The following is a 20,164-nucleotide window of genomic DNA, read 5'->3' on the forward strand; positions in this document are numbered from 1 at the left end:
TAAAACACACAAGGTAAAAAAACAACAACCCATGAAACAGAATATCAGTATTGTTCCTGGACGCCAGGGTTGCACATTGTTGCCAATGGCAGCTAACAGCCCAGCTTTAAAGAGCTGTGTTAGCTGCCAACTTTCCAAGGTGCAAACGGACAGTTGCTTGCTCCACAACTAAAGCAATCTTCTGTTCTTGGTGAACTAGGAACGACTGTCTGGGTCTGTACGTGCGAGGGAAATCCCTATTAAATTCCTATCAGTAAAAAGGTAATGCAAACTTCCTTGTAGCAAAGCTAGCAAAGTTAAAAACTAAAACAAAAAGCATATTGTGTCACCTTAAAGTTTATCCAATTTATTACAGCCAAAGCTTTCATCTGATTCATGAAGTGCAATCCTAAACTGGCAGGCAAAGATGAACGTGGTGGAAAGGTGCAGGCAGGGATCATTCCATAAAAGCCAAATAGTTGCAGGAACCAATAACAAGGCGAGGATGGCAGAAAACTGGGAGGACGGGTTATGGAACCAAGCGATTGAGATCTTGAAGGGTGATCGCTCCACACGGCAATATTTTGTGGCAGCACCTACCAATGGTTTTTTAACAAGGGATGTTTTGAGGGGAAACTTCACTGAAGAGCAACGCAGAGAACTTGACAGCAGAAGATCAGGGCATCAGGTTGCAAAAGAAAGCTTCCATCACAAGCACACACTGTGCTAGGGAAGTCATATCTCATTATGAAACACGGGGAAAGATGTATAAGGAAATAAAATGACATTTTCTTATTACTTTGTATTCACTTTATTCCCCCACCCCTGGCAAGCTTTTACTTTATTATTAATAAAAAATAGTGCCCTGGATAATACTATAAAAATGTTTGTGCTGCCGTAGGCATGAAGCTAGTTCTAAGCCCCGTTTCTACAGCAGGACAGAATAGCTGGACAAGCTTTTTGTTTTTGGTTTTTTTTTTTAAAAGATAGGATGAGCATGAATTAATCTTCTAAGCATTATAATATGCACTGATTAGTCCTAAAAGAAGGCTGCGCTCAGGACAGTCAGTGCCCATTTCAATAGACTGGACTGTTTTCATCTTCTGAATGTTTGCCATGAATAAGCTCTACTCACTCTTTGTAGATATAAAATCCAACAAAGTATGTTCATTGTGATCAACTACATCAGACATTTGGAAATTCTGAATATGGCAAGGATCTGAGTGGGATATACAGTGTTTCTCAGGGTCTCCAGCTCTTTTTGGCCAACAGTTCCTATCCTCCCTGACCGCGGGTCCTGCTAGCTAGGAATGATGGAAGTTGTAGTCCAAAAACAGCTAGAGACTCAAGTTTGGGAAACACTGATGTAGCACAATACTGTGGCATAAAGTTTTTCATTCTCAGCTTCCTGAGTAACTTAGCCAGCTGTGGCTGTAATGGCTTGTAGTACTGTCCATTCTCTCTCTCTCTCTCTCTCCCTCTCTCTCTCCCATATATGAGATTAATGCAGGTGTCATGTGATTTACAAAATAGTAAAAAGGGCCTTGTCTCCACTATCAAAAACATCTAGAAAGTGAAGTTGGCTATAAAGAGAGATCTCATGTGCCATTCTTCAGCCATGGGCTCTGCAAATGAAATGAGAGATGCCCCGTATTGGGGAAATAAATGTTGGTTCAGCTACCAGTGTTGTCAATCCACCAATTTGGGTGGATTGTCTATCTTTTTTTTATTTTCAAAAGTGGTGCATGCCTATTCATGAGTTTATCCATTCCGTCATTGCAGTATTGTTTAACAAAATAAACTTTCAAAAAGAGCAACACAGGGCTCACAGGGTGGAGAAGAGAGCAGAGATCACCAGGGCCATGCAAATAGTAAATTATTTGCAAGTAGTTTGCCTCCCTTTGCTAGTAACTAACAGGCATAGTGTGCTTCAGGCATAGTGTGCTTGTTAGGCTTGTTCTACAGATCTGGAAGGTAAATATGGCCCTCTAGACCCCTCTGCATGGTCTAGGATTCTTCCCATGTCACACCCCTTACTGACCACTTCTTCTCTGCCTGGATGTGTGTGCAGAAAGCTGTGAATTGTGCATGGTTTGAATGTAGCCTATTGCGCTAAGAGAATAGTTGCTCCACCCTCTTTTTGCTTACGGCCACTGCTGGCATGTAGACTCCTGAGGGAAGGCAACCTTCAGTCTGAGAAAGGTTCTCTGCCTCTATTGAAGCGCTTGGGCTGAGGCAAGATGCGGGCCAACCTTTTCTCATAAATATCCTGGTACATTCCGCTCTTATTTTTAAAGGTCAAATAATAATAATAATAAAAGAGGAGGAGGAGCACCAAATTTTACAGCTGTTAGTTATAAACATGACAGACTGCTGCTTATGAAGGAACAGAGTTCAGCAGCTAACTCTAAATTAATGACTGTATCGGGTGGTATCATATTAATGTTAATAAGCAATACCAATTCCACATAAGGTTGCGAATACGCACACCCGTTATGAATTTGTAACACCCACGTGTTTTACACCAATGCCAATCTATAGTGTATTCGTAATTAGTTCCATAAAGCAGACAGTAAAAAGACAGTGGAGAATCTCGTGTCACATTGGTACAAATTACTCTGACCTTTCCCAGTCTTTAAAGGAAGAGCAGTCATCCTTCTTTAATTCACTGGCCCTGCCATGGAGCCTCCAATGGAGGCCTATTCGTCACGTTGTGTTTTTCTAACCAGGAACATGTTTCTTATCACATGAGCTGGGCAGGGCTTTCCCCTGTATTTCCACTCTCCCCCTCCTCAAAGCCCAACAGTGTTTTATTGACCAGCCTCCTTGCTTTAGACTTGAGCTCGTGTTCTCTGAGGAAGTACAAGTGGTAGTTACGCAAGTCTTTCCTTCTCTGCCTTGGCAACGTTCGCCGGGGAGATTTACAGCCTTCACCTTTCAGATATAGAGGAATTGGTTGTTTAACTTGACTGAGAATAATTCTGACATGGGAAACACTGTCAGAATTTAAACAGATCCTCCAAGAGCCAGTCATCTGGAAAGGCCTGCGATTTAACAATCACGCTGTCTTCTTTGTATTTCCATGGCATAATTGGCTAGTGACACCCTGATTTTGAACTGATTCTGAGGCTCAGCTCGCTGACTTTTGACCTGGAATTAGCGGGGCAGGAGATATGGAAACAATATGGCACATGGACCAGAAGTGAACAGTGGAACAAATGGGTATGAATTATTTTATTTAGTAAAACTAATTGCTGCCACAGGCACTCCAATTGCTTTAACTGTTTTCCTATATATGCAGCTGTTTCTTACGTGTTTTCATTGTATTTGTGTATCACTTTGGAATGCCTCATGGGAAGTGAATCATTGATGATGATGATGATGATGATGATAGACTTGATCCCCTTGTTGTTTGCAATCTTCAGTTCAGAACAGTGAGGACAAATAACACAAGTCTGATGATTTGAAGCTTTTTAAAATCAAGTAGTACATACGTTTTATGAAATAAATATGAAAAAAAATGTCCCTCCCATACTTTGGAGTGAGGCTTAATATAGGCTGATCCAGCCCTTCCATTTTCTAACATTCACCCTCAGATTCCCAGTCTCCCACTCTCAGATCTGAAAACTCCTTACAGGAACCAGCCCTAACACTGGGCAGAGTGGGGAGGCTGCCTGAAGCAGTTTCTGCTGAGCCACATGGAAGGGTAGCAAATGGTTAGTTATTTCATTATTGTTGCATTTGTTATGGCCAGAGAGGTAAGGCAATGGTGGTGCTTCAGATACCAAAATAACGTGACAGGCCTTGGGTACGCTAAACCTTGAACTGCAGGTGAGGACGGTGCCATTTGCTGCTTTGTCGCATGCAGCAAAATGGGGGGCTGGGACCCAATGAGTTTCCGGGCTAAGAAGAGATGTGAAACCAGATCTCATTGCTCTTAATAGATAATCAGTAGTAGACAATCATTTCTCCTACACAACACAGTCATTTACTTTTCTTATTAAAAATATGTGGCCTATAGGAATTTGAGGTGTCCCCCCCTCCAATGATAGACCACACAGAGAAAGCTATTGCTGGACTTCCACTTCCATCATCCTTGAACATTGGGCCATGCTGGCTGTGGCTGATGGGACAAGGAGTCAAACAACACCTGGAGAGCACTGTGTACCCCACCCCTGACTAAACAGGGGATGAAAGGGGAGAGGGAGGAGGAGGAGGCAGCAGTGGTGGCAGAGGCGGTGGTGGGTGGAACCGCTTTCTCTCCCATGAGGTCCAGATCTGTCACCTACTTCATGAGCCCTGGTCCAAGAGGCTGTCGTACTAGTTTATAAACATTTACAAGAGGCGCAATTTGGGGCCATCCAGAGTGAACCTGGGGCATTCCAAAGGCCTCTAGCCTCATGATCTCCATATACTTGTTTCCCCTAATTGGCTGAGGCACCATCTGGAGTTGGATGACTGTTCATCATTGTGTCATGAGGCTGAAGACCTGCTGTGGCCGTTAGCTGCCAGAACATCTGGAGCCCACTTAGTTCTTTGGGGTGGGGACCTGGAGCAGTTTTTTAAACAGCTGGACATACGGCTTCTTTGCCCAGCATTGTGTTTATCCAAAGTTGTTAGATTTCTCTCACAAGACCCTTTGATACAGCTGACAGAGGAGCGAGTGCTTCTAGGTTCCAAACTGACGCATCACAGACATTGACCTTAGATCACCTTCATGGATAGCATATAAACACATTTCTTAACAAATGGTTGGATGGCTGCAATTTCACACTAAAAATGCTGCAGTTCCTGAAACCAGAAAGCTGTCTGACTATTGAACTAATTTCTATCACTTGTCTCAGTGTCTCTGAGGTACTAATTTATCCAACCATTTATCCACCCATGAAATGTACTCCCTTTTTGTTCTGTACTTCACATGTTTGTTTATTTATTTTGGTTTGGCCTTTTTTTCAGCCCAAAGGAGCGTTCTGTGGCAGTCTACCAATATATTTTCTACATATGCTCAATCTCATTACACAATTTGCCTCTTGGAAGACTTGTAAATTCTTCTTTCTTTGCCAGGAATTGTGGGAGAACAAGTGAAAGCGATTTCACATAAGAGCAGCTTTGCTGCATCAGACCAAGAGTCCATTTAACCCAGTATCCTGTTTCCAGAAGTGGCTCTCCAGATGCTTCTGGGAAGTACACAAGAAGGACATGGAGTCTTCATTCATCCCCTTCAATCACCTGCTATTCAGAGGTAGACCGCTTCTAAACATGGAGGTTCTAAGGGTTCAGGTAAGTAAGAGGAAGTGCATAAATAGGAGGTAGGATGCCACATTCTCCAACAGCTAGAGAAGCGCTAAAGTGGTTTCTACACCATTAGCAAAAGTTAGCCATGCATTAGCTGGACTTACTTTACAATATAAGGGTGACAAGCATTACTTACACACAAACACACACACACACACACACAGAGAGAGAGAGAGAGAGAGAGAGAGAGAGAGAGAACGTCTCAATAATTTGTGGGAGGAAATGATTCCACACCAGAAGCCAGATTTTGGGAATAATAATAATAATAATAATAATAATTCTGTCCATCTGACTGGGTTGCTCCAGTTATTCTCAGGGGCTTCCAACAAATTAAGCACGGTAACATCAAACATTAAAAACTTCCCTATACAGGGCTGCCTTCAGGTCTTCTAAAAGTCAGATAGTTGTTAATTTCCTTGACATCCGACAGGAGGGCGTTCCACCGGGCGGGCATGACTACCGAAAAGGCCTTCTGTATGATAACCACGCAGAAAGCTCTTTACAATCCAACTTAAAAAGAGCTGCAAAACCATATAAATTATTGACTGTTACTAAAAGAGAAAGTCTCTCTCCTCAGAGAGATATAATTCCCAGAGTTCCCTACGAAGAGCAATTGATTGTTAAACCGTGTTGGGACTTGTAGCAATGTAAGTGCAATGGGGATTTTGTAACAATTCTCAACACCCTAAGCAGAGAATAGTTCCTAGCATTTGGGGGTGGGGGGGTGGGACAACCATGACTGTTTAAAGTGGTATGATAGTGCTTTAAAGGTACAGTGTGGATGGGAATATAGCTACAGTGTTGTATTCCAAAACTGAAGAACCTCACCTTCTATTTGAGGTTCATTGCAGTCATGCTTGTGATCTATGCCAGGCATGCAGATCCATTATTGGACACAGATGTTTGCTTTGTCTCCTTGCAGGACTTGATGCTTCACGATAGCATTTCCATGCACAAAATCAGACTTCACTCACAGGTCCCTATTGCTGCATCATACTCAGTTCTTAAATTGAACGATACAACACATTGTTCAGAAAGAAACCAGATTTATTTGATGAATATAAACGAGCTGATCAACACCAAGCACTTCTCATACACATGATAACAATGTTATGAATTCTAAATACCTTGGTACTTTACACTTCTACGAGACATTAAAATTACAATGACTGTTCTAAAACATGCCCACTGGTAATTTCTAAGGATTCCTTAGTTTCATATCAATGTCCTTAATCACATGTCAAGATCACAATCCAGAACATGCCACTCACTTGGAGAAAATTATTACAAGAAGCACTATCAAATGAGGGTCAAAGGTAAATAGGGAATGCTGACCCATTGTTGCAGAACATCACATTCAAACAATCACTCTACACCAAAGGAAAATGCAGGTATAGGTTGTGACACATCTGAAATCTTTTCATAAACACTGTTTAAAAAGGAAATTGAAACCCACTTTCAAATGAAAGTCAATGTGCATTTACGTGCATACTGGATACACAAAATTCATTTAAATACAAAATTCATTCTGTACATTTAAATGAAAGAATGTGCAATACAAGTTTGATCCCACAGTAAAATAATACTCATCTTAAATGTTAACCAAAAGGCTTGTTTGACTTTTTTACATTTCAAGGGGGAAGAAATCTACCAAACATTGCTCGAATAAAATGTTTGCCCAACATCACAGTGTTTATTGTAAACCCCGAGATTCTATTTTAGTGTATGAAAAGATTCCCCTGCCAAACATCATAGTATATATCATGTGAAATGGGAAAAAGCAATGTTAGACAAAATTTTCTTCTGTAGAGGCTAAGTCTTAGGCTTTGATAAAAGTTAGGTTCAATGCTCTTAGCAACATGAAAGGAGCAAAAATAAAACAAAAATGCCCCCAAAATAATATCTGTGACAAAATTGGCACATACATATAAATATCTAACTATACAGTTTTGTTTTTAAGGACCCTATGTTTCCCTAGTTTATTTCCTACTTCAAGTATTCAGTTGCAGAATTAAGGTAAAGACCTGACTGTAAGAGACACAGAAGGCACAATCTTCCGCAAAGCCCTCTTGCACACGCCCCGTTGGAAAGAATGGAAGCTCTGCAACAGCTCATATCCTAGTCTTCCTCCTTTCAGTTCAATGGAGATTGTGCAAAAGAACATCCCAGTGGACTGTGCCCAGACAGCCATCCCTTACTAGGACAACAACTTTGTCAAAAGTAACACGTTTTGTTGTCCAAGTTCACAAGTGCAACATTTGTCATATGTGCTAAAGAAACTCCCAGGAGCTTTCCATTTTAAAATGAACAAACATACAAACAAACAAACAAACAAACAAACCCAAGGTTCAAAACCCCATTGAAAGTCAAAGGACAAACTTTTAAAATATAAATGAATATGGATAATCTATGCTATACATATTTTATACAAATTTATTATTCCATGTATTGAATTGAATTAACATTGAGCAGAAATTCTGCTTGCATTCACTGGCTCTTCAATTTCATCGAGAACGATGGTGCAACCAACTAATAAATTACTCTTTTCTAGGCAAATAATAATTTCCAGGGGGTTCATATGTATGGCTCATACTGGATGATCAGGATTAATTGCACCAACCATTCAAAAATAATGACATATTTCTAAATTAAGTGCAAGATTTTATGAATATCCTGTTCAAAAACTGTTTTTTTCCACAGCAGGAAAGAAAGAAAGAAAGAAAGAAAGAAAGAAAGAAAGAAAGAAAGAAAGAAAGAACCAAGAATTAAGGCCACACATGTTTAATTTTATGGGGGAAGGCCAATCCACCTAGCATTTCTGCTCCACGACATCCATTCATTTCAACAAAGCCCAGCTCACATCTTATTAAAATGAATGGAGGTTTCATAACAGAAGGTGTCTGGTGGATTGCACATGTTGTTTGCTTCTAAGAAGTGCAGATAAGTCAATATCCACTTACAAGCCTGTAAGTGCCCCTCTCACTGACAAAAAGATATGCCAGTCACAGGACTGAGCTCTTGTTATGAGCACGTATGCCAGATGGAACGAAAATGCTCACTAAGGGAAGACCCTTACTTTGGGGAAACAGCAGATAGTTCAACATCAATAATAGTCTGTCACTACACATAATAGCTCCAGGGCTCTCCCCCCCACACCTGTCTATTCCCCTGGCATGTGTTTTTAACATGTTCACATTTATTATATTTTGCTGGATGACAGAGATAATTTTCAATTATCTACTCATTCATCGATACTTCTTTGTTTAACATCTAAAATACATTATAAACCATGGTACGTATTGTTTCCCTGTTCAGAAAACAATGAGGAAGGGTCCCTTCCCGTAAAGGAGACCCAATGCATATATTTAATAATCACAACATTCTTTTGAATTAGAAAAAAAATCAAGAGTCCCAGCTTTTATATTAAATACTGTTGTGCATCTGGATGATAAAAGTTTGATGCATCTTCATAGACGCTCGTATACAAGTCTAGATTCTTGCGTCAAGCTTTTATCTTCCAGACATACATCAACCACTGTATACAAATAATTGCTAATCGTTTTAGGCTGCAGTCCTACACAGTTACCTGGGAGAGTAAGCCCCACCGAGCTCTATGGGACTTACTTCTGACTAGATATGTATAGGATTGCACTGTTAGATGCCCCATGCATTGTCAGAGACACACACCATATTTTCATACGCCAACAGATATTAGTAGTAAAAATTGATTTCATTTCCAACCTGGCCCAGAGCTTAATATTGGTTGCATTATCAAAATGGCTTGAGTAACAGTAAAGAAACAGAGGAGGGCAAAGACTTTGTTTTTATTACCCTGAAAAGCCCACGTTACTGGGGGTATGACTAATGCCGACACCATTATGAAACAGCTTGCTAGTCCCTGTAATAATCTAGTGCTTTAGAAGTGATACTTTAGAAGAAACTAACCAGAAACAGCAGACAACGATACTGCAGCTAATGGAACCTCAACTACAGATTAAAATTAATACAAATCTGTCAAATTAAAGATCCCACTTTAATTAACTTCATTTAGTAATGTTCAGAACAGATGGTAACTCAGTTTTCTTTAAAAAAAATAATTTCTGGAATAATTCATACGACCCCGTTAAAGGACATGAAGTTCTTCTAATTCCCAATCAAGTCCCCTTAATTGTTTTCCAAAGTATCTGACTTCGTAACGTATTACAAGAAATAATGGAGAAGGACACCCGTTTGTGCAGCTTATTGTTTGATGGCAACCTTCATGTGCCCTGCCCACTTCTGTGATCTTTTGGGGGGTGGAGCTCCAAGAGTGGCGACTGCATTCAGATCCCCACTGCAGCAAATCATCCTCTTCTCTCTCGTCTCTCATTGTCCTGCAGTGCTGCCTTGCGTTTGCTTCTTTCTCCAGCTCCTCTTGATAACTGCAGCAAAACAAGAAGCCATCCAAAATGGTGAGCTCACATAGTTTCTGGAGCCAGTTCAGGTCAGCAAAGGCTTCCTGCAGCCACACTTTCATTTCACTTTTTATTGTATTGTTTCTGTTTGGTCAGATGCCATCTTGAGTAGTTTTAGAGAAAGGTGATGGGTAGATGATTAAACAAAAGGAATATTTCACCAGTCTAACTGTGGAGGCTCCTGATCTATAGTTATCTGCAATGGAGATGCATATAGAGGGGTAGTCTGCTTTTTCATGAAGAACCTGAAGTGGGTCACATTATCCCTTCTACCAGCAAACTGGAGCTATCTCAGTAGGAAGGCTAAGTTTCGGGTACTGGGTTGCAGCCAACAAAAATAATGCATGAGCAGTATGATTTTCACTCATGCAATGGAACTTACTCTCCCTCTCCTTCCTCCCAATACAGCCTGTAAGGTAAAGGGACCCCTGACCATTAGGTCCAGTCATGGCCGATCCTGGGGTTGCGGCGCTCATCTCGCTTTATTGGCTGAGGGAGCCAGCGCACAGCTTCCGGGTCATGTGGCCAGTATGACTAAGCCGCTTCTGGCAAAACGCCGTTTACCTTCCCGCCGGAGCGGTACCTATTTATCTACTTGCACTTTGACGTGCTTTCGAACTGCTAGGTGGGCAGGAGCAGGGACTGAGCAACGGGAGCTCACCCCGTCGTGGGGATTTGAACCGCTGATCTTCTGATCGGCGAGTCCTAGGCTCTGTGGTTTAACCCACAGCGCCACCCGCATCCCTAATACAGCCATCCCTAATATATCCTGTACACCCCCTCAAAAAACAACAACAAAAAACCAACACCCCTGCTCTGGGGGGGGGGGGGTCCTACAACCCCGGAGGAGGAGGAAAGGAAGCTGCATTGAATGAGCAGAAGTCATTCTACTTGTCGAATATTCTTGGGATTCAGCCCATGTAATAATAATAATAATAAATAATAATAATAATAATAATAATAATAATAATAATAATAATAATAATAATTTTATTTATACCATGCCCTTCCTGGTTCAGAAAACTGGGCTCAGAGCAGCTAACAACAAATTTAAAACACTTAATTGTGATACAACAAAAAACAGTATAAAATACAGTATAAAAGAGTGAATAACAATAAATTCAAAGTTCTAAAATCAATTTAGGGGGAAATCCATCCAATAAACATTAGATGATCACCAGGGCTAGCTGGATAAATTAGTCATATTTGGGCCAGCAAGGAGGCCAGGGGAGAATTAGCTGTGGGATCCCAGAGTGGGTAATCATAAAAAGGGGAGGGAGAGGGAAGGAAGGGGAATAAAAGATCAGGCTAAATTCAAATTGAAAGTGGTGTAGGAAAGCTGATGTAGTAAAGCATCAGTAGCCAGAACTGCAGACATTTGTAACTCCAGTTGAATACAGGGGTGAAGACAGTGTAAGGGGCACCACTCATCACCTGTCATGATATTCTGCCCCAACTGCAGCCTCCAAGCCAGTCATAAGGGAAGCTCCACACAGAAGGTACTAAAATAGCCTCAGTTAGTGCATGAGTCACAGTGGCTAAGCTATCCTTGTCCATGAAAGGCACAGTTGAAGACTTGTGCTCTTGGCCATGGAGGCCACATCTATAGATATAGCTTTAGAGATTGATACAGTTCTATCAAGGGCTGTGTACAAACCATACACTTAAAGCACATTTCTGCTTCAAAGACACCTTGGTTCTATATTGTACTACGTATGCCAATAACTATTGTAGACTCCATCGCCTTTCCCCAAAGATAAGTGACATAAATTAGAAATCTGGATCCTAACCAACTGCAGCAAAGTGTAAAATCAAGGTATAGTCTTTCCCTCTTTATTCTAAAAACAATATGCATTACTTCAGTACTGGAAATAGTCTTATTTAGAATGCTTTTTTCCTTCCATCACACAGGGAAAAAAATAAAATAAATGCTTCACAGTTTATTAGCACGTTATAAGTAAGTCTGCGGTTCAGACATTATCCATAGAATTACCTAACAGTATCCGTATGCTGTTATAAAATGCATTTCCAATATGTCTGTGAATAGTACAACACTGAGCATAACATGCTTCTGTCTGTAGTTTTTAATAAATGATGTGTCTGAAAAGATTATTTTAAAAGTTTTTCTTTGACCTAAAAAATACACATGTGACAACATACAAGGACAATTTACATTGGGTTACATAATATAGAGATGATGTACAGTGGTACTTCAGGTTACAAACTTAATTTGTTCTGGAGGTCCGTTCTTAACCTGAAACCGTTCTTAACCTGAGGCGTGCTTTCACTAATGGGGCCTCCCGCTGCCACCGCGCAATTTCTGTTCTCATCCTGGGGAAAAGTTCTCAACCCAAGGTACTACTGCCAGGTTAGCGGAGTTTGTAACCCGAAGTGTTTGTAACCCGAAGCGTTTGTAACCTGAGGTACCGCTGTATAACCTTTCAAGTTGCTAGCCCTGGTGTGTGTGTGTGTGTGTTTTAAATGGAATGAGGTAAATAGTATTTTCTGAATTCTCAGAAACAAAACTATTTGGGACGATGCATCCAGGCCAAGAGTCATAGAAACTTGGAGGTGGTATAGTCCTATCTCTCCTGTTGGCACTCAATGTGCTAACCCTACATCCTAAGCAATTGCCACCAATATGTCCCAATATTTCATACTTCGCACATCTAAATCCTTTGCATTAATTCAATCCCGTTAAAACTGTAAAAGCCTGCAAAACTAAAACATTAAACATTAAACAACAGCTGCAACAACAACAACAACAATAACAGTATTTGAATTACATGTACTTTTAAGCTAATTTTAAGTAATCAGCTAATTTTAAGTAATTAGCTGAGGTTATTCTCAAGCAGAATTATTGGTTTATCATCTATACTGGAGAAGTAAATGAAAACTGCAAACAGTTTAACACTGTTGGGGCCTGATCCAAAACCTTTTCATGTTAATGGAGAGATTCCCATTGACTTCATTACAAGTTCGGATCCAACTCTGGCACAAGAAGAAGTGATTTCCACAGAGTTGGAAAGTTTGGGAGTTCCTGAAGTAGATCAAGTTACTAGTTCTGGCACATAAAACCTTTGCAAACTTTTTATGAAAAAAGTAAGTCAAAGCACACTTTGCATTTTGCAAACTACATAGTTCCCATTCTTTGGGCACCAAGGATTACTCCAAGAGATATATATACACAGGAAGCACCCATGTGAATTAACAAGAAGCACATGTTCCAACTATAAGAACCATCTATGACCCCTCCCCCCCCCCTTTGCACCAGGTTGGGAGCTGAATAAAACAAGTTTGCAATTTCCCAATGTTTTTGATGTTTTACAAGCTGAAGCATCCCTTCACACTCACTGAGGCTATTGAAACAAACATTCTGCTCAAATAAAGGAACGAGGATGAGCAATAAAATGCAGAAGGCAGATTTGTTATTTAGCTGCCCCTTCAGACTTCAGCAAACAATATAAAAATACTTGAATGAACCTCTTCTCTATCGGCTGATCCACTCATCAAGAAATTGCACACATTTCTACAAAAAGAGAAATGGAGAAGTGCAAGAGGGAGGAAGAAGAATCTTGCTTTCCAACACCTGCTAGAACTGAATGCAGTTTGCATCATTCTCTCCGGTTACTGTATATGCAGAACACACAACGCTGACACATTCCAGTCATAAACAAAGCACCTACTCACACAGTGATTTCAGGGGAACCTATTTTCCTAGTAAGTAACTTAGGGTCACATTCTGAGGGAAACATCCGTTCACAAGGTACCACTGCCAGTACTCCTCTCTCTCTAGTTGCCCTCAGTGTGCAACTAGAAGCCTAACAACCTGTATGACATTGCTGTAGAAACTGCACCATTGCTGGATAGGGCTGATGGGAGTCCACACCATCTGAAGGGTCATCGATTCCTCACCCTGGCTGTACAGAGAAAGACTGTATGACAGGGCTCAGGGTTTCTAGCACCAGGACCACATACAGTGGTACCTCGCAAGACGAATGCCTCGCAAGACAAAAAACTCGCTAGACGAAAGGGTTTTTTGTTTTTTGAGCTGCTTCACAAGACGATTTCCCCTATGGGCTTGCTTTGCAAGACGGAAACGTCTTGCAAGTTTGTTTCCTTTTTCTTAACACCGTTAATACAGTTGCGACTTGACTTCGAGGAGCAACTCATAGAACGCGGTGTGGTAGCCTTTTTTGAGGTTTTTAAAGACTTTGGTGATTTTTGAAGCTTTTCCAAAACTTTCCCGACACCGTGCTTCGCAAGACGAAAAAAATCGCAAGACGACAAAACTCGCGGAACGAATTAAATTCGTCTTGCGAGGCAGCACTGTATTTCTATGTAGGGGCAATGGCACTCTTCCATAGGCTGGAATTCTGGATTAGGCCCCATACCTGTGTTGCCCCAAACCTGTGTGCATGAGCACACCTGAGGCTCTAAAACAGATTTCCACGCAGAAGCACAAAGAATGACCCCGTTCTAAAGCACAGCACACCTTCAGGAGACTTTGGTGAAAGCAACTGACACTCAGCACCAGCACTGCGGAGTAAATATTGCATGTTGGGAACAGAAGGATGCAAAAGGGTCCTATAGTTTGCGACTGTTCTTCAGATTGTTTTTCTTTGGAATAAAGACACCTGCCGCCTGACAAACCCACTTGGTACCTCCATCCCTTTCCTTTCCAGAGTGATTTGCAGAAGGAAGCAGAGGGATAGGGTAAACACAAACGGGTGAAAGGGGAAGCTGTTTAATAACGGTAGTAAAATGTAGGCTATTTTTGACATCTGGGTTAATGTCCATTCTGTTCCAGATGCTTTCCAAATGTTTGCGGCAAGAGAAACTCATTAACAAAATTCTAAAGTGTCCTCTTCTGACATATTACACATGGGGCCCACATAGAAGGCAAACAACTGACGTGGAAGTAAGTGAAAGACTGGGGTAGGGGGTAGGGGGTAGGGGAGAGATTTCTGCATTTGGGCAGTCAAGACTGAATTTAATAAACCAAGAAATGAATGATCCTTTTGTCCGTGCCTGCAGCTCCTTCACTCCTCCCTTCTCAGTGCCCTGGGATTAAACCAGGAAGTCTCTAATTAACCACAGTTTCCCATTTCATATGTACTGGGAAACTATGGTTACCAGCTTTGGAACAAGCCAGAATCATAAACCACATTTGTGGAATGCTCTCCCCAGGGAGGCTCGCCTGGCGCCCTCATTATTCAGTACATCTTTAGGTGCAAGGCAAAAACTTTCCTCTATAATAAGGCCTTTGGCCTTTAACTATCTGTGCCCTTTTTGAAGTGGACGGGATGTTTTTAATGTATTCCTTTTTCTCTTAGCATTAATGTATCTTTGTGGGGGGCTGGTTACCTGACTGTCTGTTTGGTTGTAAGTTGCTTTGAGTGGCCCTGGGCAAGATAAAGCAACTCACCAATTCAGTAAGTAAGTAAGTAAGTAAGTAAGTAAGTAATAATTTTAAAGTTAGTTTAAAGCATAGTTCTGCTCAATTGTTCTATAAGTCTTTGTTTTAAGTCTTCTAACTGGTCTTTAAAAAAAATTACTATGCTACTAATTGTGATTATTTCATATCATTATATTTATTTTGAATTTATGACACTGAGAGTCACCGTGGGTGATATATGTCCCAAAAGCTGGCCTATAAATGATTTTATCAATATAAACAACAGTTTTATTACTGGGAAATTGATATCTAATTAAGCACTGGGACCATACAACTAGCATTCATACATTAGTAGGTTACTTCATTGTCATTTTGTCTTGATATCTTTAAATGTGTCACCTGAATTTGCTGTCAGCTCTCTTTACTGAAAAAAGCACATTAATTATTTTGCCTGGAGTGTAAAATCATTGAGTTTGTGTTCTGCATTTTCCCTGGCATAAGAATATGATGACACAAGAACAACAGCTTACTCTTGCCTGAAAGGGTTTCATCCCCATCTGCTAATTCTTATATCCCCCTATTATTAGCAGACAATATTTGAAAGGATTAATGCGCTGATTGCTAAGCATGATTTAGGGCATTTCCACATGGCAGTTCAGTGTGGATTTGGAGCTCCTCATGCTTGCGGGATTTCCCCAGCATCTACGGTACATGACATTCTCTCATCTGCACTTTTTTGCCTCTGGATCTGCAAGCTGCTGATCCATACATAAACCAACCTGGGGCGAAATCCTACAAGTCTTCACACTTTGCCCAGCTGTGGACACACTGAAGCACACTTTAGCTTCAAGTGTTTGGGGGCAGCTCTTTACGTGTCTGGTGACATTTCCTTGGCTGCTTTCTACTGTCTAACCATTGCTGAGAGCAACCTTCTCAGAGCCACAACTTTCAGCACTGGAGGAAGGGTCTAGAGATCGGAGGCACCTATGCCTCCTTCTGTCTAGCTGTTCTTTGTGACGGCAAGACACTCCTTGGCAGGCTGCAGATTTTTCTCCCCATAAAAGTGATCTACTGTGAGAGAGGGGTTGCTCCACAGTGAGCACTCCACGCAGAGCGGATAGGCCAGCTTTCTAGGAGGCCGCCTCACTTCTTGGGGTAGGAAGCCCAGCACAAGAGGCATGCACAAATCTTCTTCTTCTTCTTCTTCTTCTTCTTCTTCTTCTTCTTCTTCTTCTTCTTCTTCTTCTTCTTCTTCTTCTTCTTTAGTTGTTTTGTGCAAAACTGCTATTGGGAAAAAGAGCTGTTTATAAAAAATAATAACAACATCGACCTTGTTTGGTCCTGTTTGTGTATGCATATGTACATAACCTGTGTCTGAAAGCCCAAAGAAGGGAAAGGAATGAACAGGTGGTTCATTTTTATTATAATTATCACCACCATTATCCTCTTTCTTTCCTACCCCGCTCCAGTATATTTCTGGAAAGCCACCATCTTCCCCCATCCCTATGCTGAAGGGCACCACCACTCCCTGTATCAGATTGTCCCCCAAATTTGACCCAGAGTTATCTGATGCCTCTTTGCTCTCTTCCTACGCAGCACTGTGATTGGTGGGTGCTATTGGTCCCCCCTTCGCATTCCATTCTCACTGCTGCATCCACCAGGCCCCTCACAGTGTGGTCTGTGTCTCCCAGCTTCTGAAGAGCCTTGCTCCTCCGATCCCAACAGGCAGCTTCAGGTCACCCACTACACGCCTGGAATCCGGCCGCCACTTTGTTAACCACCCTCCCACTGTTGCAAGGATTCCTTGCATGTGGCCTAGTAGCCTCTGTGCTTCCTTTCCCCGCTTCCCTATAAAACGCGGTGTGGCAACCCAGCATGTTGGAAATTCTCTGTGAAGCATTCTCTGCAAAGTAGCCAAGGGGTTTGGAAACTACCTATTAACTTCACAGCACCAGCCCACATTGCAGCATACCTGATTCCCGTGGGACTACTTAAGACATGACCCTGTGGATGGGATGGCGTTCCAGAGTCCCACCATTCCAGCCAACAATGTCATCATCACTTCGGAGCAGCTGAGGGTAAGACTGCAGTTGCAAACATCATCAGAAATTTGCAACCCAGCTGTGAACACAAGACACAGCGTCAGGAGGTTTTCGAAAACCATTACTGGGTTTGCTTTCTGCATAAATCTAAACTGTGATTTTTTCCCCTAATGGCAGTGTATGATCTGACGTGACTTAAAGCAACCTTGGTCCCAACATACAGAGGTTTCCCATTGTGAATGAAGTTTGCTCAAAATCATAGTTTCGTAAGTGCAAAAACCACGCAAGCACAACATTTAATCAAAGTTCCGATTTAATAACCAAGGATTCCTCTTCAAGTTGCATGTGTGTTAAAAAGTATCCAGCAAACAGAACTAGCTATGGAAAAAGAATTCTGACCTGCCCCCCCCCCCAAAATACAAAATTTCAGCTAACTCAAAATGGAAAAGCAGCAAATACCAAGATGCCAAGACACCTAAGACACTTGCTGAGTTAAGTGAAAAGGTAAAATCCAGTTTAAATTTATAGCATTCCTTCAGTGTCCCTCTAGGAGTTTGGCTTCTTGCCAGGGTTCCTTGTTAAAAATTTGTTAAACGTGTTTGGCATTAATGCAAACACAAAGTACTCATTTGTTACAAATTCTAATGGAATGCATTCATTTAAGGCAATGAAGTAGTTACCAGAAGAGGAAAAAAAAATGTTCATTAAGTACATTTTAAAAATACAATGATGTATGCGGTGCATGACTATGGCGCCCCCGTGGCTATATAAATATCTGACAGAATAACCACAAGTTCTGTTTGGTTTGAAACTGAAATCTTTTAAACATAACCAATAGAACAGAAACTGGTTTTGTTTGTTGTCAAAACTGATGTTAGTCTTTATTGTTTAGACCTAGTAAATCAACCAAAGTTTGGGTGTCCTGTTTTTTACATCTCAGATCAATAAAAATTCACAGGTTTAAGTAAAAGTGAAGGAAATCTCTTCATTTGAATTGTACACAAAGCTTGGCATGCTCTATCCAGAAAATGCTAAATCCAGAAAGCAACACAGGCTTGGTAATTTAGGCACGCATCAAATAAAAACAAATGAAATAAATTCCATCAGTATTTGGAAATGTATAGTACATCAGCATTACCAATCTGTACTCAAAAGGGGCAGCTTTAAAACTTATGTACTATAGAAAGAAAACATTGTTCTTAAATTATTATACAGTAATAGAAATATTTTGTTTACTAGTGCACGTCATTTCAAAGAGTATCACAAGAAAGCATAGGCCATTGTAGAATTAAAGTGCAACTGAGGTTCAATGGAGACAAGACTGCTTAGCAGACTTGAGCAAGTCAACTTTTCTTTACTTACTGTTTGTTAAATGTGAACAGTGGGGATTTACTTCATATGATTCTAGTGAAAACAATTCAGTAAATGCAAAGGTTTTTTTTGGGGGGGTCGCATTTCCTGGCCACACTCCTTATGTTGCACTGCATATGATGCTCTTGCAGTCATCCATGTGTTCAAGAGTCTACTTCTGCAGTGGGGAGGCTTTTCAACTCATGAAGGCTGTCCACACAGTTTAGAACTCTGGTCTTTCAGGGTTCCAAAGTATGTAGGGAGCTTACATGAATAGAGTGGGTTTGCCACTGCAGAAGTGGAGAGCTCTGGAAACACTGTCAGGGATGCAATAAAGCGGGCAGGGCCAGGGAGAAAACTCCCAACCTTCCTCTCATGGGATCATAATCATGCAGGGCAAAGAATCCCCAGATAAGGCTTCTGGTGTGTGCAAATTGGTAGGAAATTTTCAAAGCCTATATACGAAAACAGATAAAAGACAGAGATCATGCTTACGACACTATACCTTTAAAGCACGTTCAGAGTTCATTCTTTCCCTCAAAGCATTCTGGGCACTGTAGTTTGTTAAGGGTGTCAGAGAATTGTAACTCAGTGAGGGGTAAACTACAGTGCCCAGAACTCTCTGAGGAAAAGAGTGTGCTTCAAAGCTGTTTGAAAGGTACAGTGTGTTCGCAGCCTAGGATTCGCGATTTCCTCTTAAGGGAGAGGTGGCTGCAGTACTTAAAGGCTTTTCACAGCAAAACACACCCAACGAGGCAATATGGACACGCTCTATCACATCTTGTTATTTTTGTTTCCAATACATTGTGCTATTATGTTCATCTGCACAAAGGATCTAAAGGCAAAATTGCAGCTGGTGCCTGAATTAGTTTGTGGGTCTGATGAACTTCCCAGGTTGCCAAAAAATAGAAGAAAAGGCTGGAATCACTAATCTGAGTTAGGAATAACAGTAGATGCCCCAGGAGATTCATAAAATGAAATGGATCAAACCCTTGGGGGAAGGAGTATCCTTGAAAGTTACCAAGCAATTTCTTGACTAAGCTAGATGACTTACCTAGACAGGATGCTGTCCCTACTGGGAATGGCTGTAAATCAAATCTGTAAAATGGACATGACTTGATAGATTCTACTCCCGCTCCTCAACCGCACACATAACAACATTTGCCCTGTCTCATATATTTATATATGCATATCAAGAGCCCCAAACACAGATTGTGGAAATGTAAGCTGGCCTAATGCATATTTTTCAATATGTCATTTCCCCCCTGAGTGCAAAACAGAAGCTGGCATTACAGAATCAATACATTGTTCTGAATGAGCCTGCCTCAAATCCCTTGGTTGTCAAAAGGCAATGTCCTGCGTTGCTTCTGCTTGCTGAGCTTTGGATCAGGCTCAGAGAAGGTAGTGATGATGATCCCACTGTGTAAACAAGCGCTTATTTACCCAGCTCCATTTGACCATATGGCTTGCTTTATCAAGACATCAACATCTCCCCTTAAAAGCCAGAGTGTGAGGTTCCTGGAACATGTCCCTAAACTTTAAAGTACCGTAGAAAGAGAAAGTGTGGAGCCGAAGTGGCTCAAATAACAAAGAGGTCCCTGCGAGATCCTAAAAACTGTCAATATTACCAATCACTTAATGAAATC

The 20,164-nt window shown here is 41.2% G+C and overlaps 1 protein-coding gene and 1 long non-coding RNA gene across 8 annotated transcripts in view; one reads left to right on the plus strand and one right to left on the minus strand.

Moving 5' to 3' along the window:
- The first annotated feature begins 2,589 nt into the window (after nucleotides 1–2,589).
- On the plus strand, nucleotides 2,590–5,269 carry LOC114591693 (uncharacterized). Its single transcript, XR_003705323.2, has 2 exons — nucleotides 2,590–3,201; nucleotides 5,044–5,269. It is a non-coding gene; the product is annotated as an uncharacterized LOC114591693 (long non-coding RNA).
- Nucleotides 5,270–6,317: 1,048 nt separating this feature from the next.
- ERC2 (ELKS/RAB6-interacting/CAST family member 2) overlaps nucleotides 6,318–20,164 on the minus strand; it is a 514,390-nt gene continuing 500,543 nt past the window's right edge. For all 7 annotated transcript variants that reach the window (XM_077924934.1, XM_077924929.1, XM_077924927.1 and 4 more), the window contains one exon: nucleotides 6,318–9,695. The gene's annotated coding sequence lies outside the window, so the exon portion shown is untranslated. The remainder of the gene's footprint in view (nucleotides 9,696–20,164) is intronic.

This window comes from Podarcis muralis, chromosome 2 (assembly GCF_964188315.1).
Source record: "Podarcis muralis chromosome 2, rPodMur119.hap1.1, whole genome shotgun sequence".
Lineage (NCBI taxonomy): Eukaryota > Metazoa > Chordata > Lepidosauria > Squamata > Lacertidae > Podarcis > Podarcis muralis.